The sequence below is a fragment of the Podarcis melisellensis genome, assembly GCF_964234715.1.
Source record: "Podarcis melisellensis genome assembly, chromosome: W".
Lineage (NCBI taxonomy): Eukaryota > Metazoa > Chordata > Lepidosauria > Squamata > Lacertidae > Podarcis > Podarcis melisellensis.
Genome location: NC_138535.1, coordinates 464,220 through 488,374, shown reverse-complemented (window position 1 = coordinate 488,374; position 24,155 = coordinate 464,220). Strand labels below are relative to the sequence as shown.

At 43.2% G+C, this 24,155-nt stretch overlaps 1 long non-coding RNA gene across 1 annotated transcript in view; it reads right to left on the bottom strand.

Moving 5' to 3' along the window:
* LOC309361320 overlaps positions 1 to 19,868 on the bottom strand; it is a 367,676-nt gene extending 347,808 nt beyond the window's left edge. The window contains exon 1 of the long non-coding RNA XR_014164418.1: positions 19,655 to 19,868. This is a non-coding gene — a long non-coding RNA (uncharacterized lncRNA). The remainder of the gene's footprint in view (positions 1 to 19,654) is intronic.
* Between the last annotated feature and the right edge of the window lie 4,287 nt (positions 19,869 to 24,155).

The window sequence follows — 24,155 nt, the reverse complement described above, 5'->3', positions numbered from 1 at the left end:
TCAGATTGATTATATTCTCTGCAGCCAAAGATGGAGAAGCTCTATACAGTCAGCAAAAACAAGACCTGGAGCTGACTGTGGCTCAGATCATCAGCTTCTTATAGCAAAATTCAAGCTTAAACTGAAGATAGTAGGAAAAACCACTGGGCCGGTAAGATACAATCTAAGTCAAATCCCTTATGAATACACAGTGGAAGTGAGGAACAGGTTTAAGGATTTAGATTTGGTGGACAGAGTGCCTGAAGAACTATGGATGGAGGCTCGTAACATTATACAGGAGGCAGCAACGAAAACCATCCCAATGAAAAGGAAATGCAAGAAAGCAAAGTGGCTGTCCAATGAGGCCTTACAAATAGCGGGGGAGAGAAGGCAAGCAAAATGCGAGGGAGATGGTGAAAGATACAGGAAATTGAATGCAGATTTCCAAAGAATAGCAAGGAGAGACAAGAAGACCTTCTTAAACGAGCAATGCAAAGAAATAGAGGAAAGCAATAGAATGGGAAGAACCAGAGATCTGTTCAAGAAAATTGGAGATATGAAAGGAACATTTCGTACAAAGATTTCCATAATAAAGGACAAAAGTGGAAAGGACCTAACAGAAGCAGAAGACATCAAGAAGAGGTGGCAAGAATACACAGAGGAATTATACCAGAAAAAAATGGATGTCCCGTATACCCCAGGTAGTGTGGTTGCTGACCTTGAGCCAGACATCCTGGAGAGTGAAGTCAAATGGGCCTTAGAAAGCACTGCAAATAACAAGGCCAGTGGAAGTGACGGTATTCCAGCTGAACTATTTAAAATTTTAAAAGATGATGCTGTTAAGGTGCTACACTCAATATGTCAGCAAGTTTGGAAAACTCAGCAGTGGCCAGAAGATTGGAGAAGATCAGTCTACATCCCAATCCCAAAGAAGGGCAGTGCCAAAGAATGCTCCAACTACCGCACAATTGCACTCATTTCACACGCTGGCAAGGTTATGCTTAAAATTCTACAAGGAAGGCTCAAGCAGTATGTGGACCGAGAACTCCCAGAAGTGCAAGCTGGATTTAGAAGAGGCAGAGGAACCAGAGACCAAATTGCAAACATGCGCTGGATTATGGAGAAAGCTAGAGAGTTCCAGAAAGACATCTACTTCTGCTTCATTGACTATGCAAAAGCCTTTGACTGTGTCGACCACGGCAAACTATGGCAAGTTCTTAAAGAAATGGGAGTGCCAGATCACCTCATCTGTCTCCTGAGAAATCTCTATGTGGGACAAGAAGCTACAGTTAGAACTAGATATGGAACAACTGATTGGTTCAAAATTGGGAAAGGAGTACGACAAGGCTGTATTTTGTCTCCCTGCTTATTTAACTTATATGCAGAATTCATCATGCGAAAGGCTGGGCTGGATGAATCCCTAGCCGGAATTAAGATTGCCGGAAGAAATATCAACAACCTCAGATATGCAGATGACACAACCTTGATGGCAGAAAGTGAGGAGGAATTAAAGAACCTTTTAATGAGGGTGAAAGAGGACAGCGCAAAATATGGTCTGAAGCTCAACATCAAAAAAACGAAGATCATGGCCACTGGTCCCATCACCTCCTGGCAAATAGAAGGGGAAGAAATGGAGGTAGTGAGAGATTTTACTTTCTTGGGCTCAATGATCACTGCAGATGGTGACAGCAGCCACGAAATTAAAAGACGCCTGCTTCTTGGGAGAAGGGCAATGACAGGCCTAGACAGCATCTTGAGAAGTAGAGACATCACCTTGCCAACAAAGGTTCGTATAGTTAAAGCTATGGTTTTCCCAGTAGTGATGTATGGAAGTGAGAGCTGGACCATAAAGAAGGCTGATCGCCGAAGAATTGATGCTTTTGAATTATGGTGCTGGAGGAGACTCTTGAGAGTCCCATGGACTGCAAGAAGATCAAACCTCTCCATACTGAAGGAAATCAACCCTGAGTGCTCACTGGAAGGACAGATTGTGAAGCTGAGGCTCCAGTACTTTGGCCACCTCATGAGAAGAGAAGACTCCCTGGAGAAGACCCTGATGTTGGGAAAGATGGAGGGCACAAGGAGAAGGGGGCGACAGAGGACGAGATGGTTGGATAGTGTTTTCGAGGCTACCAGCATGAGTTTGACCAAACTGCGGGAGGCAGTAGAGGACAGAGGTGCCTGGCGTTCTCTGGTCCATGGAGTCACGAAGAGTCGGACACGACTAAACGACTAAACAACAACAACAACAAAAAACATAAACCTCAACCTGTAGTTTACACAAAATACACATTGTGAATACACAAATGAATAAGCAGCTTCTGAAAAAAATCTTCACACACATTTCTTTCTCTCAAATACAAATTGACATTTCTAATTAGGCAGATTTGAACAAACCACTTTATACACATGAACCACTTAAGGTCAGGTAAGGAAATAAATGCAGCGTTTTGTGCCACTACTCTCAGCACACTTCATGCTAGGTTTAAAAACCCCACCAGAGTTGCATGTGACCGCAGCCTTTGCAAACTCTTCAGAAAACCTTTTCGGTGGTACCCCCTTGGTTGTTCTCTCAGATCTGCGCAAAACTCTCTGATCTTCTTGTTCTGGTGCTTCCTCCTCTTCAGGAGAATGGGGAGCTAAAGTATATGAAGCTGCTAAGTCTGAATCAGCGTGAGACTCACCTGAGGCTTTTGGGCTCTGATAATCTGTGCCATCATCTGAAATTACATTGGCATCAGAATTATCAATCACATCAGAACTTGCCTCCCTTTTAACTTTCTTTGCCCCTTTTGCACCATCATCACAAATGGGATGGCACTGAAAAACGCCAACTCTGTCCCATTGTGGATTGTCGTCAATGCTCCTGGTCAGCCTTATGGTTTTCGTGTCTGTGATCAGGACACGATAAGACCCTTTCTCATATCCTAGGAAAATACCATGTTCTCCACGCTTACTCAGTTTGTCACCCTGCGAGGTGTGCACCCAAACTTCCGAACCAAAAATTTTAAAGTGCTTCACACATGGCTTTCTTCCGTGAAGCATCTCATATGGGGTGCAATTTATACTAGACTGGTACCTCCTGTTATACACGTAACAGAAAAACGAAAGAGCTTCGGCCCAAAAAGTATTGGGCAGCCCCGAATCATGTAACAGTGTTCTGATTCCTTGCTGCAGGGTCTGGTTCAATCTCTCACATAAACCATTCGGCCAGGGCGATCTGGGCGTGGCGGTCCTATGCTCAATGCCCTGTTCAGAAAGAAAAGCCTCAAACTCTTCTGAACAAAACTCTCCACCCCTGTCAGTGAAAAAACAATGTACATTCTCATTATGTACATTTCTGAGCCATTTACAGAACTGACAAAACTTAGTAAAGGCTTCAGACTTTTTCTGCAGCATATAGACCCATGCATATTTAGAGTAGGAGTCAATCAAAACCATGAAAAACCTTGAATTGCCTCTAGAGAGCGTTAGAGGCCCCACTAAGTCTGCATGAATGACTTCGTATGGTTTCTTGGCCTCTCTCCCAGACTCTGTACCTTTGGGAGCTTGCCTTGCCTTACTCTCAACACAAGAAACACATTTCATGTGGTAGGGACATTCTTTCAGCTTCATACCCTGAACCATATCAGGCATTTTTGCCACAGCCTGGAAATTCAAATGAGCATAAACACGGTGGTAATAATAAATACATTGGTCATGCATCTTCTCATTCTTATCAACAGACAAATTGCAACACTCTTTCTCAGTTGCTTCTGCAGTACCTGTACCTGAAACAAAAGGCAATTGATACAGACCATTTACACATTTTGCATATAGAATGAGCTTGCCATCTCGACGAATTTCACAGCGAGATTTAGCAAACACCACCCTAAAACCCTGATGATCAAGCTGGGAAACACTCAACAAATTATCCTGAATATCAGGCGCATACAGGACATTCTGAATTGTTGCATTCAGGCTCTTTAAGAACACAGTTCCCTTCGCCTCACTCTTGAGAACTGTCCCATCTGCTTGATGAATTTCTTTCTCTTGTTTCTGAAGCTGAACAAAGAGATCCTTATCTTTGGCTACGTGGTTGGTACAGCCAGAGTCGATCATGAAGAAACTCCGCCCACGTTGATTGCAGCAGCGAGAGAGCAAAACCTTTGAAGCAGCAGGTGCTTGGGGATTTCGTCTTCCTCCCCCTCTGCCTCTGAAGTTTCCCTTCTTCTTTGAAGATTTCTTGCAGCACTGGAAACTCAAATGGCCTTGTGCTCCACATGAAAAGCACCGCTTCAACTTTAGTGCTTTAACAGCAGCAGTTTCACTTTCACTTTCCCCTGCTGAAGACTCAGGCACATTTTCAGGCACATTTTTAACAGCACCATTGTCCCGGCTTTCTCTAACAGCCTGTCTGCGATCCCACTCATTCAGGAGCACGCTAGACACATAATCTTCTGTTAGCCGGTCAGAAGGCAGTGTAGAAATCTGGGCAGCTACTCCATCATAAGACTCATCTAGGCTATTTATCATCAGCATTGCAAACACAGCCTCTGAAATAGCCAGGTCTCGCTGAACAAGGTCCTGTCTGAGACGCTTTAACTGAGATAGATGGCTAGGCAAATCACCACCTTTCTGCAACTGCAACCTGCACAGCTTCTTGAAGAAAATCACACTGGAACCAGCATTTTGTCTCAGATGCATATCTCTCAACTTATGCCAAACAGCTTGTGCAGTCTCTTGACCCTCTAAGTTTACCAGCAAGTGGTCTGAAACACTCAAAACAATTGTCCCTCGGGCTTTCATATCTGCAGCATGCCACTCAGCCCAATCATCATCATCTTTATCTGGAGGGTCATCTTCTATGGTGTGAAATAGCTTTTCCCTCTGTAAAAGCGCTTTCATCTTAACTTGCCAAACTGCATAGTTTTCAGGCGTGAGGAGGGGAAAGGACATAGCCATCTGGCCAGAATGTGCACAGGCCATGTCTGCTATTACTTAGAGCAAGACACTTCCCTCGTGCAAACACAGATAAAGCCTTGGACTTCTTCAGCCACTCTCTCCCCCACTCAAAGTGCAATTAACAGGCAAACAGGGATGCTATCTTCTTTCTTTGGCAGTCAGCAACATACCTCAAGCAGCAGCAACAGCAACAGCGGCAGCTTGAGCACTCTGCTCCAACACAGCTCTGCTTCTAGGCACCACAAATCAGTCCAGCATGCAGCCTCTGTTCCGCCGTCCAGCGATCAGCAACAGACACCTCTGGCGACTGGGACGACTGGGATGACTGGAACAACGACTGGTCAGACGACTGGGCCCATAACCGATGTCAGCATCGCCCTTGAGCCAGTGTACCAACTGGACTCATGCACTACAGCCCCGACTGGGCTAGGCGAGCTGGGTAGCACTGCCAGAGACCTCCTTTCCCACAGGAACTGGTCACAGTGCTGTGGACTCACAGCTTGGAGCTGAGAGCACCGGATTCACTGTCTCAATAATGCAGTCGTTGCGCAGCAGCATTTTGCAGAGTCTTGCAGAGTATAAACCACTCGGAGAGCAGCTCTGTAAAGTATCTTCTTTTATTCTATAACTACAGCTATAATACAAACTATATACAGAGCTAAATATTCTGAGCATACATCAATGCTACTCTGAGTGCCTGCAGCTGCTCTTAGCAGCAATCTTATCTCTAAATACTATCTCTTGCACTCACTCTCCGACAAACTGACTGACTCTCTCTCACACACACAGAGACTCACTCACTTGACTAATTAAGTAGAGAGCAGTATATTGCTCCTCCTCTCTGTAGAGTCAGCAGAGACCTCAGGAGATTCTTGGGTATGGGAGGGGTGAAATCTCCTCAGAATCAATAGTCAAATAGTGGATCTTATTCTAATTGCCCCAGCTAAAAACCTTGCAGCATTTGCTGTCACCCCAGTGAAGCAGAGTCCACCTCTTTCGGAGGGAGTACATTCCACTGTCAAACAGCTCTTACCATCAGAAAGTTCTTCCTAATATCTAGTCAGAATGCCTTTCTTGTAATCTGCAATTACCAGTTAGGCTTAGGATTTAAATAAGTAATGTGAGGAATTATTATGTTTAATGCTGAATTGGGAAGAAAGACTGATGTTAAGTGCTTAAGTTAAGATTTTAAGAACTTTGATTTGGAAAACCGTTAAAATGATATCCATTGAAATTCAACTAGGGGGATACGAGCAAGTCACTTAACAATGTTAAGAAGGTTAGTTTTAATAAGGTTATGATTTATGTTTGTCTGTTTATTTGTTAGTGTGTTTCTTAATTTTGTGAAAATCAATTGAAAAAATTGAAAAAAAAAAATGAAAAGGAAATCTCTAAAACGCATTGCGCGCTATTTGAAAGGCACTATGCACTACAGACTGAGATTTAACAATCAGAAGTCTGGCGGTCTTGAGATATTTGCTGATGCGAGTTTTGGAAGTGACACTACAGACAGGAAAAGCATGGCTGGAGTTTGCTACACGTACAACCAGGGTCTATTTGATTGGTCGTGCAAGAAGCAAACAACAGTAAGCTTAAGTTCTTGTGAAGCTGAACTGAATGCACTGTCTTATTCACTTGTGGATTGTGAATGGTTGTTACAATTGTGTAAAGACATGAGAATTCCTGTAAAGTGTCCAATCCAGGTTTATCAGGACAACAAAGCATATTTGGCTTTGCTGACTTCTGAAAGTTGTAAGCAAAGCACGAAGCACTTGCAGTTGAAGCTCCAACATGCTAGATAATGTGTTCAGAAAGGACTCATAACAGTGTCCTACATGCCAGGTAATGAAATTCCTGCTGATTTATTGTCCAAGGTTGTTCCGAGGGATCAACACTGTACCTATGTACAGAAACTGGGTTTGTACTGAGATTGTACTGACACACTGCCCAGTGGTGTTCACAGAAAGGGGGAGGATGTTAGTTTCTGTTTGTGCCACTGTGCAGTGCTTGGAGTGACAAGACTCTGTTAACATTCCAGAGATTCCAAACTGTTGGAAGTCTCACAGAGGATGGGAGACGGATGTGAAGTTACTGTTTCCTGTTCCTTTGTTGTTGACTTGCTCTCTGCCTTTCAGAGAGAGATGATACGTTTTCTGTCTGTGTAGCTAGAAATAAAACTCTTTTGCGATGTAGCTCATAAATCTTTTTTTTAAAAAAATAACATTTATTACTTTTAAAGCTTACAAAAAAGGAAAAGAAGAGAGAAAAGACAAAAGAGAGAAAAAAAAGAGAGAGAAAAAAACCAATACAATACAATATATAAACAATACAAAACACAACCTTAACACATTAAACTAAACAAAACCCTAACCCTAACCCTAAACAAAACAAAACAAAAACAATTTAAAAACATACATCACACCTTTTCCATACTCTATCTTTCATTCCCTTGTTTCATCAACCTCCTCTCACCTCCCTTTTTGTATTCCACTTCTATTAATTGTTTCAGCAAATCCTTTCCATTTTTCTCTATTTTCTGTCATATTATAAATATCTTAACATATTTTTAACCTTATTTTCCATTAAAACTAAAATACTTGTATATGCTTAACTCCTTTCTACTAAGGCCATAAAATTTGATTCCAACATTTTTCTATCACTCATTAATTTTACAATATTTCTATATATAAACTTTAAATTTTCCAATCTTCTTCCACCATCTCTTCTCCCTGGTCTCGGATTCTGCCAGTCCTTTCCGTCAATTCCATATAGTCCATCAACCTGGAGATCTTATGTCCGAGGCTCTTAACTCTTTTCCAAGTCCCATCTGCAGTTCTTCTTCATATTCCTTAATGCTAAAGAGCCGATCTCGGGAGACTCCAACCTAACAATGCTTTTATTCCTTCTCGACAGGTCAGCCAAATTTCCATAGTTAAAGTTAAGATCCATAAAGTGTTTCAGAACATGTTTCAAGATTCCTCCAAATCCAAAGGCCCCCAGAACTTCATTTTTTTTAAAAAAAAAATATTTTTATTGTTTTTTTACACATATCAAAGACAATACAAAACAAAAACAAAACACAAACATCAAAACATACAACATACAACAATAATTTGACTTCCCCATCCTTCCCTTCGCTACATCCTTATTTTGCCATTTTTTCGAGCAACTCATCAGTCAGTTTTTAATCGGGTTCCTTTTGAATTTACTTAAAGTTTAAGATTTACAGCTGTAATTCTTTGTTTCTTACCCCTTGACATCTTATCAGTCCACAATTTTACAATAACTTTTAAGATATATTTTAAATTTCCTCCAGTCCTCTTCCACTGTCTCTTTCCTCTGGTCACGGATTCTGCCGGTCATCTCTGCCAGTCCCATATATTCCGTCACCTTCGACTGCCATTCTTCCAGAGTAGGTAGTTCTTGCATCTTCCAATACTTTGCCAACAGGATTCTTGCTGCTGTGGTTGCGTACATGAAAAATGTCTTATCCTTGTTTGGTACCAATTGGCCGACCATGCCCAAGAGAAAAGCCTCCGGTTTCTTTACAAATGTCCACTTAAGGACTTTCTTAATTTCATTATAGATCATTTCCCAGTAGGCCTTAATCTTTGGGCAGGTCCACCAAAGATGGTAAAAAGTACCTTCAGCCTCATTACATTTCCAGCATTTGTTATTGGGCAAATGGTAGATCTTTGCAAGCTTGACTGGGGTCATGTACCACCTATAGATCATTTTCATTATATTCTCTTTCAAGGCAGTACATTCAGAATATGAAATTGGGGAAATCACCAGGACCAGACGGCTTAACTGCAAAATACTACAAAGCCCTTAAGGAATGGTTAATACAACCATTGAAGGAAGTATGCAACCAGATACTAGAGGGGAAAAGGCTCCTGAATCGTGGAAAGAAGCATTCATTTCACTTATACCGAAGACAGAAACTGAGAAACATCAAGTTAAGAACTACCGCCCTATATCACTCTTGAATGTGGATTATAAAATTTTTGCAGACGTTTTAGCGAAAAGATTTAAGAGAGTACTGGCAGAGGAGATTCACAAGAATCAAACAGGCTTTCTCCCAGGGAGACATATGTCAGACAATGTGAGGAATGTTATAGACATTTTGGAGTTGTTAGAGGTGGACATCAATAGAAAGGTAGTTTTGATCTTTGTGGACGCGGAGAAAGCCTTTGACAATATTTCTTGGAAATTTATGAAGAAGAATCTCCATGGGATGGGGGTAGGCCAAGGGTTTGAAAACGGTATAGGTGCAATATACTCTGAACAAAGAGCGAAATTAATTGTGAATAATGTGGTAATGGATGAAATACCAATAGAGAAAGGTACACGACAGGGATGCCCTATATCCCCTTTACTGTTTATATCTGTCCTGGAGGTTTTACTGAACATGATTAGAAAGGACCAGCTGGTAAAAGGAATACAGGTCGGAACTAAACAATATAAGTTAAGGGCATTTGCAGATGATTTAGTGTTAACCTTGCAACAGCCAGAAGCTAGTACCAAAAGAGTTCTAGAATTAATGGAGACATTCGGCCAGGTCGCAGGATTTAAATTAAATAAACAGAAAACAAAGGTGCTGGAAAAAAACCTAACAAATGAGGAGAAAGATAGGTTTCAGAGTGAAACCGGGTTGGAAATAGCAAAAAAGGTTAAGTACCTGGGGGTAAATTTAACATCTAAAAATGTGAATTTATTTAAAGATAACTATGAAAAATGTTGGTCAGAAGTAAAGAAAGATCTAGATATATGGTCTAGGCTGAAACTTTCCTTGTTAGGCCGAATTGCTGTTATTAAGATGAATGTATTGCCAAGAATGTTATTTTTATTTCAGACGTTGCAGATTCTAGACAAAATGGACTGCTTCAAGAAGTGGCAGAAAGATATATCTAAATTTGTCTGGCAGGGCAAAAAGCCCAGAATAAAATTCAAGATTTTAACTGATGCAAAAGATAGAGGGGGCTTTGCCCTGCCAGACTTAAGACTTTATTATGAATCAGCAGCTTTTTGCTGGTTGAAGCAATGGCTACTTCTGGAAGATACAGACATTCTTGATCTGGAAGGATATGACAATAGTTTTGGTTGGCATGCATATTTGTGGTATGACAAGGTAAAGGTGTATAAAAGTTTTAAGAACCATATTGTCAGGAAAGCATTGTATAATGTTTGGAATAGATATAAGGATCTACTGGAAAGTAAAACCCCTAGGTGGTTGTCACCAATGGAAGCGAAAGCAGTGAAAAAACTTAACATGGACTCTAATTGGCCTAAATATTGTGAAATTTTAGAATATGATGGTGAAAAACTGAAGCTTCAAAGTTTTGAGAAGCTAAAGCATAAAGTTCGAGATTGGCTACGTTATCGTCAGATAAATGAGACATTTAAGCAGGACAGGAAACTCTGAGAATAATTAGGCTTAATTGATTTACGGCCCCAATTAAGCGCAACTCCTTCTATGGCTGTCCGGCACTCTTCCGTCGCGACCTCTGCTCAGGTCCTCCTCCGGCAGCCGCAAGTTTGCAGAGTAAAACACAGCGGAACAACTGTTGCTTCAAAACCATCCAAACACACGAAGCGTTAGTGTGCTTATTTATTTATCAGTCCTTTATTGCAGCAGAATATTTACAGCTCAGCATTTCTCAGATTCTCCTGGGCTGCTAGCAGCCATGGCCACCGTCTCCCTCGAGAACAGAGACGGAACGGTGAGAAACAACTCCTCCCTCTTTCTGAGTCACGCGACAGGAATTGAGGGACGTCACACAGAACTCTTTAACCCTGTGAGTTCTGAAAGCACTAACACCCCCTCTTCCCTCCATTCCTGAGGTGACTTGGGTGTTTACCTCTCCAGACTTCTGTGAGATCAATCCCATCCCCAATGCCTTGCGCCCTCCCTTGGCGTACCTGTTGGGCATTTGTGGAATTACCTCACAACTCTCAGATTCGCACTGTGCGAAACTTACCCACGCACCTGTAGCCTGATACCTCTCAGGTGGAATACCCTTTGTTGTGCGACTGCTTCGCCTAGGCACAAACTCAGGTGTTTCCTCTGACTCACCGCGATCAGCTGGTGTGTCCTCAGCATCATGGGATTCCCCCTCTGACTTAACGCGTCTTCGAATCCTCTCCATTACACTCATGGGAGAACTAGGCTCACTCTTGGGCTCTCTTTTAACAACTTGTGGAGATGCCCTATCCTGCTCCTGACCCTGGTCAGTGACCTGGTCGTCATCAGCAGCCTCAGCCCCTTCTTCCTCTTCATCAGAACTGTCTTCTGGATCAGAGAGACATTCTGAGAGAACATCATGCCTGACAGGAGACTTTGACTTTACATCCTCCTCACAGAACTCAGCGTGTTTACTGATCAGCACCTTACTCTGATCACCTGAAGGGTAAGCAAACCGCCATGCACGGGCTTCTGGCTCATACCCACAGAAGATCATTTTCTGGACTTTGGCTCCATCTGGCCCTCGCAAAGCCTCAGGCACAGGGACAATCGCAGGAGACCCAAACCTGCGCAGAAAGTGAATCTGGGGTTTTCGGCCATTCAACAGAGAAAACGGAGTGTCACCTACCAGCGAATTGTAGGTCCTATTCCAGGTGAAGCATACGGCTTTAGCCGCCTCCAGCCAAAACTGTGGAGGTAACCCAGACTCTGCAAGCATCACCTGTGCTGCCTGAACCAGAGCTCCACTCCTCAGCTCTGCCACCCCCCTCTGATTGGGTGAAGTAACTGTGTGACGTATCCTTTTCTCGTAAAAGAACTTCTGCAAAGCAGAACCAGTGTACTTAGCATTTCTGTCACTGATGATCGTTTTCACTCTGGTGGAGAACCTTAGTTCTACTCCCTCAATCCAGCTCCTGATCAGCTGTACTGCATCCTCCTTGGATTTGAGACCAAGAGTCCAGGAATTCTGAGAAAAATCATCCAGAAAAGTCAGCAGATACCTGGCCCCCCCTAGACTCTGTTCCCTGACAGGACCCAACAGATCTATGTGAACCAGCTCAAAAGGTTTGGTGGCAACCCGTTCCACCTTTGGGTAACTGCACCCTCTCACCTTTGCCTGCTTGCAAGTGTCACAATTAATGGCACTTCCACAATCTTTAATTTTGCAACCTGCAACAACCTCAGGTAACACCTGCAAATCCTCTAAAGGATTGTGAATCGTTCTCTGATGCCATGCGCATGCACATGTGGCATGAGCGGGAACTGTAGTACGCTGGTTGGGAACTGTAGCACGCAACGCTTGTGCTTTCTCAACCTTCCCCTCACCCCCAAGAGACGTTTTAAGAATGAAAAGATCATTCTGTCCCTTTCGCACTTTGGCCAGTAACCTCCCCCCTCTGGAGATTGTGCAAACATCATTTTCAAAACAAACTTTGAACCCCTTACTTAACAAATAAGGCACAGATAACAAACAGTGATGAACCCCTGGAACAACACAAAAATCCACCGCCTCCTGCAAAACAGAAAGATATACATTAGTACACTTATCAATTTTAGATCTCTGTCCATTTGCGAACTTTACAGTTTGTCCCTTTGAAACTGCCGTGCAATTCCACATCTCGACTGCAGGGGTCTCTGGAACCATGTTGCGGTTAGCTGCAGAGTCGATTACAAAGCTTAGTTCAGTGTCTCTCTCAGAGCTGTCCTCAAACATTGCCATAGCAACAAAAGTCTCGCTGCCCCCTCCCACTGGGCGTCTGCAGCAATTCTCTCTGGTTGCCACGTCAACCAACTCCCCCTTGTTCAGGACCTTGTCAGCTTCAGTAGAAGCAACTTCCTCTGTTGCCTTGGAGACCGGACTGGCCTCTACTTTCCCACGCAACTCTTTGGGGCTTATCTTGACTTTTCGCAGGTGGCCGGCCTTGAAGCGTCTAGCTCTCCGCAGCTTCCCAGACCTCTGCGCACGACGAAAACAACCTTTGGGTGCCTTTAGAAAACAAGCCGTTTCTGAGCTTTCACCGCTCACTGCCCCCCCACTGCTCTTAGGGCTCCCAGGACGTTTTCCTGCACCCCCTCTGGTGGGTAAAGGGCTCCCAACGCTTGGCTCCTGGCCTGGCTCCTCACACAGGCACGGTGCAGCACCAGTACAGCTGCCAGCAATAGTCCCTTCTGCCCCCTCTGGGGGCCCACAGCTTCCCTCAGCTGTGTGTTGGCTCTCAAGAATGTGCCCAGCGCCATCTTGCCTCTCCCCTTCTGATGCAGCCACATCTTGGCCCTTGCTTCCCACTCCCGCTTCACAAGCCTCACGGAGTGCCAGCCAAGCAACCTCAGGCCTCTCAGCATCTAGGACAATAGGCTTCAGCGCATCACTTACATTCTCTGCCAGGAAAGCTAGCACACACTCTTCAGCTTCACTCAGCTCTTTAGCTGCTCCAGCCGCTCTCTGTGGCTGTACTGCTTCCCAAAGGTTTGTCCCCACGAGAAAAATTTCTACGTGGAAGCTCCACTGCAGCCAGCCTTCGCGCGTCAGCTTTTCACATGGTAGCTTAAGCTCAAAACCATGCTTCTGGAACTGCGCCATCCTCTCCCGTTCTCCCAAGGTGCCCATTAAGCTGTACTCACTCAGTGCTCAGTGCTCAGTACCAGCTCCTCCGGCTCTCCCTTGCTTGGAGTAACGATTCTTCCAGCTGCTTCTCAGCTCCAGCTAGCTCTCTTGCCTCTAGCTCTGTGCTTCAACAGCTCCTTGCCTCTCAGACGCAGGCAAAACCCAGAACGCAGACCTCCGCTTTCGGTAGCGTTCTCCAGCTGACCCAGCTGACTTCAAAGCATTCCAGCAACAGTTTTACAAGCGGTAATTAGGTCCATAACCTCTGAGAATAATTAGGCTTAATTGATTTACGGCCCCAATTAAGCGCAGCTCCTTCTATGGCTGTCCGGCACTCTTCCGTCGCGACCTCTGCTCAGGTCCTCCTCCGGCAGCCGCAAGTTTGCAGAGTAAAACACAGCGGAACAACTGTTGCTTCAAAACCATCCAAACACACGAAGCGTTAGTGTGCTTATTTATTTATCAGTCCTTTATTGCAGCAGAATATTTACAGCTCAGCATTTCTCAGATTCTCCTGGGCTGCTAGCAGCCATGGCCACCGTCTCCCTCGAGAACAGAGACGGAACGGTGAGAAACAACTCCTCCCTCTTTCTGAGTCACGCGGCAGGAATTGAGGGACGTCACACAGAACTCTTTAACCCTGTGAGTTCTGAAAGCACTAACAGAAACTTGGTTTTCAGAAGGAGAGGTCAAAGTTGGAAACAGAATTGTTAGAATCCAATACTAAGAATTTATCTAAAATGTATAATTTGCTGCTGACATGGAACACACAGGATGAAATGGTGAAATCAGCTATGATTAAATGGGCACAGGACATCGGTCATGATATTATGTTTGTTGACTGGGAACAGTTATGGACCACCGGTATTAAATTTATGGCATGTAGTGCCTTGAAAGAAAACATAATGAAAATGATCTATAGGTGGTACATGACCCCAGTCAAACTGGCTAAGTCCCCCAGAACTTCAATTTCCTCCTGACCCAAGTCCATGTCCCAAAAGTCAGTTAATCCCTGCATGGAGGGATCTTTCCAACTTTCCTTCTCCAGTCCAAGCCGGGCTCCGATCCTCAAAATCTGACTTTTTCTAGATTCAATCATAAAAGGCCTCAACTTATAGCCCTCAATTTGCTTCTGTAAAGCTGAGGATCCCGCTTGTATTACTTTCGGTTCGACAACAACAGCTTTCTCCTTCTCCTCCACAATTTGTCCTGCCAAAGTAGATTCCTGTACCAAGTCCTGAATAATTTCTGTGTTGGTGCTCACTTTTTGTCTCAAATTAATCGCTTTTTGTCTCAAGTTGTCAATTTTAGTAGTCATATCATCCGTCTTCTTGTGAAGCTGTTCCAGCAAATAGCTTATCTTACATAATGCAGTCACTATGGCTTCTCCTGTCAACATTTTTAAATGGTCAATCAAGGTCAATCCCTGGTTCTCACAATTTCTTATCTTGCAGCTGGAGATTCCCCAGTTCCACTCCTGTAACAGTTTCAAAAGCTCCCTCTAGAGGGAAACAGTCTCCACTTGTATCAATCCTTTCAAGCACAACTCAAGCAATAAAGATAGTTTCAATTTTCAGTTACTTTTCCCCCTTTTTAAACGCAGAAGAGGACAATGGAAACAGTATATTTCTCTTATTTAGCTAGCTGTCAAATACGTTCTGTTCACAGTCAATGAACTCTCCCAAAACGTCACTCTTTCTGGCAGCCCGTTTCCAGGTTCAGAGCGGTGGTAATTTGATTTTTCACTCTCTCCTGCAGGCTCACTAGGTCCAAAATTCCCCCCCCTCTTCTCCTGCTTCCAAGGGGGGTTTGATAATTTTAACCGATGGAAATTTAATCCTTTACCAAAGGCTTTCCAAGACTTTAGCTTGTAACGTCTTTGCTTCAATCTATTTACAAAAAAGGAAGGCGGAGTTCCTGTTTAAAACCTTCCCGTTACGGTGCCAAATTAAGGTATTTAAAGATCCAATTTTCCGTTCTACTCACGGGTAGTTGTTTAAAGTCCAATTGTCCACAGGAAAAAGTCAGCGCTCTCCGGCAACAGCAATGCGGCTTCACTCCGTGAAAGAAGCAGTCAATTCAAAGCACCGCGCCACTCACCCCACGTTGCTCCGGATCCCCAAAACAGGGTTTCCCCGCGAGTAGGGGAGGCGCAAAAGGTGCCAGCCGAATCCCAGGTTCACAAGCTTCTCCCGCCTGTGATTTCAGTGGGTCTCCGCCCTCGCCGTGGCGGTCAGACCCTGATTTCCACGGAGCAAATTCCTCCCGATCAAAGGAGCTCCGCCAACCTGGAAGTCGTAGCTCATAAATCTCATCACTTCTGCTGCTTTGATACTCTGCTGAATGGGGAACGTACCTGAGGCCTTATCAGAGGCTCAGGTCGTTAATTATTGTCGGAGGCGATTTCAAAGGACTCAAGCGGAGGAGTAGCTCGGTTGTAACGGAGTGCAAGTCCGACACTTCCTTGTGCCAGAAGCGGTTTAGTCCTGCTGGCTACATGACCCAGAAAGCTGTCTGTGGACAAACGCCGGCTCCTTTGACCTGAAAGCGAGATGAGCACTGCAACCCCATAGTCGCCTTTGACTGGACTTAACCGTCCAGGGGTCCTTGACCTTTACCTTTACCCTGATTTGGTATAAGGCTGCTTCCTGTGTTCCTGTCACTCAAAACAGATTCCTGGGTTTTTAATACTAAATGCGTGCCCTTCACATCAGGCTCTGGTAGGTGGAACTTGGGGTTCTGGGCTGTTGCTTTGGAATGTGATCAGGATCGTGCCTCCCCCCCCCCCCCCGAGAGAGAGGGAGAGGGAGGGGGCAATTTGCTCATGACACTAAGCAAACCTCGATCATGGTTTATTACAGCTTGTGGCTTGTCTGGATGGTAGCAGTGATTCAACCGCCAAGATCAGAGGATGAGCAGAGCAGTCACAGTCTCCTCCCTGTGCGCTGGCTTGGCTTAGCATCGCATGTGAACCAGACAGTCACAGGTGGTCGTTTATTTGCATCAGTGCCCAGCCATTGCAGCTTACACACTGGATACACCAAACAACAATAATTCAAGCCAGCAGATAAATATTCAGCAGTTCGTGATTCAAAGCAGCCCATATAGTCAGCTAAAAGTTTCGCAGGCTGTTCCACCACCAGGCTATCTTGCTCCGAGAAAAGTCCTGTTACAAAAAAAAGTAAAAAAAAGTAATGGCACTCTTCCTCCTGCCTTGAAATCTGGCAAGAAAGAAAAAGAAATTCAAAACAGTGCAGTATCATATTTGTGGGATTTGGAAAGCAAACACTTCAATTCAGCTCTGCCTCACGCTTTCTCACCTGTTTTTAAACATAACCCAGATATAACACCTTCCATAACTAAAAATGTGGTGGAAACTTGACTTAGAAGAGGGATATGGGGGGGGGGACTTGTGTCTCTTAATCTCTTTTTGGGCTCCCAGCTCCCTTCAGCTCCAGCCAGCATGTGAAGTGGAGCCCCAGGTGCTCCCATCTCCCAACATCTCTTGACTGCTGGCCTGGGTGGCTGGGGCTCATGAGACCTGGAGTCTAATAGTGCCTGGAAAATGCATGAAAGATCTACATTGGTCTTGAAAGATCTACATTGGCTCCCAGTACGTTTCCGAGCACAATTCAAAGCGTTGGTGCTGACCTTTAAAGCCCTAAATGGCCTCGGTCCAGTATATCTGAAGGAGCGTCTCCACCCCCATCGTTCTATCTAGACACTGAGGTCCAGCACCAAGGGCCTTCTGGCAGTTCCCTCCCTGCAAGAAGCCAAGTTACAGGGAACCAGGCAGAGGGCCTTCTCGGTAGTGACACCCACCCTGTGGAACACCCTCCCACCAGATGTCAAAGAGAAGAACAACTACCAGACTTTTAGAAGACATCTGAAGGCAGCCCTGTTTAGGGAAATTTTTAATGTTTAACAGACCACTGTATTTTAATACTTTGTTGGAAGCTGCCCAGAGTGGCTGGAGAAACCCAGCCAGATGGGTGGGGTATAAATAAACTATTATTATTATTATTATTATTATTATTATTATTATTATTATTATTATTATTAGATGCCTGGCAGGCAAATCTTATCAGGGGAGGTCTGCATGAGCCCCACCCCACTATTGGCGCTCTCTCCCTCTCCCTCTCCCCAGCGCTAAGGTCATTACTTCGCAAGGGGTGGGAAAGCAGACTGATCTGCTCAGTGGCCATTGAGCCACATGGTTAGCCACTGCTAGCCTCCTGCCCTGCTTTCCAAGAGAGCCTAGCAAAGGCCTCTGTTGAAACTAGAGGGAAGTTGGGGAGTGATTCCTCAGAAGATGTTTTGTTGAGGAAATTTCCGAGGTTTTCCTTTGAGAAGGCCACTTTGCAGAATTTTCTTTGCATATCACTCAGTTGTGTACATGGGGCTCATGCCTCCTATTATCATTCCCAGCAATGCCTTTGCATCCAGGATACTGTGGGGACAAGGGGCTGCTTCTCAGGGGTGACTGCTGCCGGACTCTGAGACCCACCCCCCAGAAAAGCCAGACTGGCTCCCTCCTTGTTGTCTTTCCGTCCTGGTAGGTGAAGGCTTTCGTGTTTCAACAGGCTTTGGGGAACTGACTGCTTTTAAGGAAAGGGCTGGTGCTGTGCTGGTTTTGCTGCAATTATTGGTACAGTTTTAATAGACTACACACACACACACACACACACACACACACACACACAAACACACACATTTCTATCAATGTTTAATTGGCTTTTGATGATTGTTCTTTCTATGTTTTTAGCGGTTCTTATTTTTATCTGTAAGCCACCTTGAGTCCTGTTAGGGGAAAAGGAGGGGTGTAGAAATAATAATAATAATAATAATAATAATAATAATAATAATAATAATAATAATAATAATGGCCAAGTTGGGGGGGGATATGAATGCTGGTCACCCAATTCCTAGTCCAGCATTCTTAACTACTGTACCCTACTGGCTCGCAAACAGGTGAGAAAACATGTGTTGAACTCCACCCCCGGCAGAAAATTTTTGGGAGTTTTTCCTCCCCCTAGGGAAACTTCTTTGCTCACAAATGTGGGCAGACAATTTTGAGAGGCTGCTTATTTAGAACAGTAGAGGGGGACCATCAGCCTTAAATCACCATGTTCGCTGGTCAGGGGTTGGTTTAAACGTATATACTGCTGGATTTGAAAAAAGGGGGGAGAAACCTCTCAAAGAGGTTTACAAAAAGAATGAAACAATAAAATCACGTGCCAAAAAAATGTTAAAAGCAACCGTTTACAACATTTGGAAAAATAGAATATCAATTATAAACTAAAACTGTAGTACCCTGCTTGTGGTTAACGCTTAGCTGGAATGAAATATTCAACTCAGCAATAGAGAAATTAAAATAATAATTTATTTGTCAGACAAATAAATGAGAGGCACAGTGGTATATGGTTACCAAGCTCTGGCCTGGGCTCCTGCCATTATGGCCAGCACTTATATTCCCTCAGCCCAGCCTCCTTGCTCCTCCTTTGGCTGCCTCTGTCCAATCAGCCTGGTTGAAATTCCCATTGGCTGTTTGCTAGAACCAATCCTAAAAGATACACCCATTTCATATTACCTTTTATGGGAGACAAAAGCTATATATTCTTCTATCTATAAATGACAAATAAGTAGTCATATATCTTACATTTATCTCAACAAGGAACCTTAATTACCAGCTCACCTCTTGCTCTCCTTGCCCTATTGCCCTCCAAAACAGATGGTTAATAGTTTTAAATTTTTATCTTAAACAGATGTCAAGGATCTTGAGTTCACATCCTCATGCATCATCAATGAAAGATCTCCTTTTTGGAGGTCTTTAAACAAAAAGCCTGACAACCATATATCAGGAGTGCTCGATGGCGTCTCCTGTCTGGCAGGGGGCTGGACTCAATGGCCCCTGTGGTCTCTTATAACCATGATTCTATGAAATAAGAATCTAGCATAAGGTTTTAACATTTCTTAGTTTCTAAATCCTTTGCATAATTACATTTAAGCTAATATATTTCATACATTATCATAGATAACCTTTTAAAAGGAAAAGAAATCTTAAAAGGATCTCAGTTTAAGAAAGAAACAACTTTAGAAAAAGACTTCCCAAAATACTCCCTCCCTTTCTGCCAGCCAGATGCTTTTCCATTGCTCTTGGCCTTTTAACCTTAGGAAGAAGATATGGCTCATTTTACTATTTGCCAACGCTTAATTTGTAGGGTCAGTGTAACCTTGCTCTTAGCCTGTAATTCCCTTTTTTACGACTTTGAGAATTGTTTTCTGCTATAAATCAGGGGGCCCCTTGTCCAGGAGGATAAACATCTTGCCAAGGTTTTTAGGCAGCTGGTCTTCTGCCTGGCATGAAACATTTGAAAATCTTTAAGCTCATTTTAAAATACAGGCCCTGATCAAAAATATAAGCTTTGATAAAAATGCAGGCTATGATTAGATGCCTCAAAACCAGATTAAAACACAATCAATAAAACCAGCAAAAACAGATTAAAACACATGTAAGCACACTGCACATCTGGTTGGGTTTGTCTGAATGAGAAAGCTTTTTCTGGCAGATACCAAAAAGGATGCAGGGAAGGTGTTTGTCTGACGCCAAGAGTCAGGAAGTTCCCAAGTGGGTGTGACTGCACTAAAAGATTGATTTCTTAACAAACACAGAAAAAGACGGGGTGGTGAGATTTGGAACCCAGGAACATCCACTGGTTCACCAGCCCTGGTCTCCCAATTCCCATCCCCGCTTCCTGTTGGTTGATGGGAGCTGGGAGTCCAACATGGTATGAGCAGGGCTAAGCCACAAGATTCCCGTCCCTGGTGGCGCAGCTCCAGTTTCAACACAGAAACGTTCATGGGGGATTAGGCAGAGTGGGAACATCTGTGGCCACAGCACCAGACCCAACCGTCTCTTTCTGCTGCTCAGCCTTCATATCAAACACCTTTTTGGTTGCAGAGAGGCTTGCCTCTTTCCTGCCCCCACCCCACCACATCAACCTCCCAGCACAGATTGAAACAGCAGCAATTGCCAACAGTAGAAGAGTGGCAGTACAAGGTCATGGAATATGAGGAAATAGCCAAATTAACGGGGAAATTTTGACAACAGGGTGATGAAACATTTCAAAAAGAATGGGAAAAATGTATGTTATACATAGGATAAGGTGAAATGATGAAATCAGTAGAATGGAAATAAACCTCATAATGGGAAATTAAAAGAAACTTTATTGGATGCTAATGACAATATGAATTAAAATGTAAAATATAATCAAGGTAACTAATTGTATCTGTAAATTAATATAGACAAACAACAAGACGTGTATATACAGAAAGATTTATTTGTATATAGACACTGTATGGATAAAGTTGAAAGAACAACAACAATATACAAAATTGCCAGAAGGAGGAAGGGGGGAAGTCAACTCTTAGGAGTAAATGTAAATGTAAATGTAAAGTAATGTGCATATGTATAGTGTGTAATCATAAAATCAATAACGATTATCTTCAAAACAGAACAAAAAAAACCTCCCAGCAGAGATTTTGTCCCAGACTTCCTTCAGGGAGGAATGTGGGACCTCCCCCCCCCCATCCCAGCTGGAGTCAGTCAGTCAGTCCGTCCGTTTTATTGCACATAGCCAAAGGCTGCGTAATGTACACAGAATCCTTCAACAATTAAAAGAAAATATACTGGATTGATACAAAAAACTTAAAAACATTTATATTCTTGAGACATTACCTACTCTAAACAGAGCTATAAAAGTACCTTAATCTACAAGTTAAGACATTACACAATAATATTTATAAGCTAAAATTATCACATGGCCACAAATATATGAAAAAATAATGTTAATTAATACAATGTGCAATTAAACTCAGAGTTTGGTGATAAAGATAGACTACAGCTTGATGTAGATAGGGTCAAATAAATTCATTTCCCTTACAGTGGGTGGCTACCTTGGCTACATAATTTGCTCTAATTTTCCTAGCGGCAGTTGCAAAGAGTGCTACACGCCAGGTCACATACTTATCTGTGTCTGCAAGGAGATATAAAATCATATCAGAGGGGTTCTGGCTGGGGGACCCTGTCATTATAGGTGCTAAAAACCTTTCTCTTGCTTCATTATATAAGGGGCAGCGCAAGATATAATGCATAAGGTCCTCTACTTTAGGACACCCCCTAATGCAAACACGTTCGTTTGTTGGTATGCCTCTGTGTCTCCCATCTCTATAAGTAGAGTTTATTGTATTTAACCTCTGTAAAAAGCTTTGACTCTGTAAAAAGCTTTCCGAAGTTGTACAAAAGTCAATTCATTAAGATAAGATGTATGTTCATAGGCCTCTCTAAGTTTAAAATATAATTGGGTGCATGCAAATGTGTACATAGAGTTTAGATCATTTTTAGTTGCCACTGCCCTTATGGCCCATCTGGAGTCAAGCCAGGTGCCTTATCACAGTTAGCCTCTCTTCCCCCAGAAACATTTTCCGTCCGTCCTCTGTGGGGAGAGCTTTCTGCTTCTCCCACCTGTCCAGGCACTCTCCAGTCCTTGCATTGAAAAAATAGTGGCTCCCTCCTTCCTTCTTCTGCTTTTTTTATCACATCTAATTTGATCGCATTATTTTCTTCCATTTTATATATTGTGATTCATTTTCCATATTTGTCCATAGTATATCCATAAACAAATAAGTCCTCGTGTTTATACAATTCTTGTTGTCTGTCTGTATTCATTTATCACTACTGTTAGTTATATTAGTTTCCTTATACATTTTGTTTCTTGTTATTTTAATTATCCATTACTGTTCTTTATTTTTCTTCAAAAATTTTATTGGTTTTTACAATATTATAAACAAACAAACAAACAAACAAACACACAAGACAAACAAAAATAACAAACATACATCATAGCCTTATTGAAAATTACAGTTATTAACTTTGTTAAATGACTGCCTCGCTTCCCCTTGGTTGAATTTCATTGCATGTCCTTTTAAAGGTTTTCCAAATCCCAATTTTTATGAAATTTAACTTAAACATTAACATCCTTAAATCTTCTCCTTATATAGTTAAACATATTAATTTATCACTTAACATAAATAAATTCCTAAGCCCATTAAGTATCTGCAAGCTATTTCTGGTTAGTTTAACTTAACAAATTTAACTAAATAATCATTAAATTTATTCCATTCTTCCTGATATTCCTCCTCCTTCTGGTCGCGGACTCTTCCAGTTAGGTCGGCTAGCTCCAAAAAATCCATCATCTTTATCTGCCATTCTTCTACTGTTGGTAATTCTTGGGTTTTCCACTTTTTAGCTAACAAAATACGAGCCGCAGTTGTGGCATACAAAAATAATTTAACATCTTTCTTTGGCAATTCCAAGCCTGTTATTCCAAGAAGAAAGGCCTCTGGTTTCTTTATAAATGTATATTTCAACATTTTTTTCAATTCATTATAAATCTTTTCCCAGAAGGTCCACCACATATAATAAAATGTTCCTTCCTTTTCTTTACATTTCCAACATATATTGTCACAATTATGATATATCTTTGCTAATTTTACAGGAGTCAAATACCATCTATACATCATCTTCATTATATTTTCCTTTAACAAAGTACATGTTTCTTCCACAATCTTTCCCAGTCTTCAAACATTATATTATGTCCTACGTCTCTTGCCCAATCTATCATCACAGATAACTCCGTCTCCAACTTGGATTTTTCAAAAGCAAAACCATTTTTCTTATCCAATTTATACAATTCATTGATCTGGTGGTAATGTAGCCAATTTAGCTTATCTTTAACTTGCTCAAATGGTTTTAATTTGTAACCTTCCTCTTCCTCTATTAATAAATCATAATATCTCAACCATTTGGGCGTCTTTTTTTTTGAGCCATCTGGGCGTCTTTTTTTCTTAAAGATCTTTGTATTTTATCCAAACATTATACAACAATTTCCTAATTACATGTGTCAGAGCTGCCTCCAGGTCCCAGCTCACAGAGGACCAACGCTAGCCGGTTGTAATGTACAAAAGTCTTTATTGAAGTTCAGTTTCCATTTACAAGCCGCAGCGTGCAGCTCTACGTCTAGAACCTAGACCGGCGAAGCTCCGCCTGAGTCTCCGCCCCCTGTACACCAGTTTAAGACTCTAGCCTTACTCCACCTCTTCCGTTGTTCTTTCCTCCTCTGGGTCCTTCTGCCCCCCGGGGTCTCCTCCTTTCTGGACTCTTCTGACGCTGACCCCCCTGACTCTTGTCCCTCCTTCCGGCGGGCTTTAGGACCTGGCTCCCTATCCGGGCTACCTGCTGTGCCGCTCGCCTGTACATTTGAACTTGGCGCGCGCGCCCAGCCTCCAACCTTCCTCTCGACCGTTTCCGCGCTCTCCGATGGAGGCGTGGTCAATCCTGACTCATCTCCTCTCGCTGGTGGTGAGCAGCCTGATCCCGATACCTGGGACTCCTCCCCCCCACTGCGCTCTGGTGGGGAAGCTGGTCCTGATTTCCAACTGCTGCTCTCTGAGTCCCCTCTGGCCCCTTCTTCCTGGGGTGTCCCCCTAGGCACCCCCCTTGCTCTGGCCATGGGCGCCCCCTTCTGTGAATCTTCCGATTCGCTGGAGAGACTCAGGGAATTCCTCGGACCACTGTCATCGCTTACGCTCCCCTCGGATTCC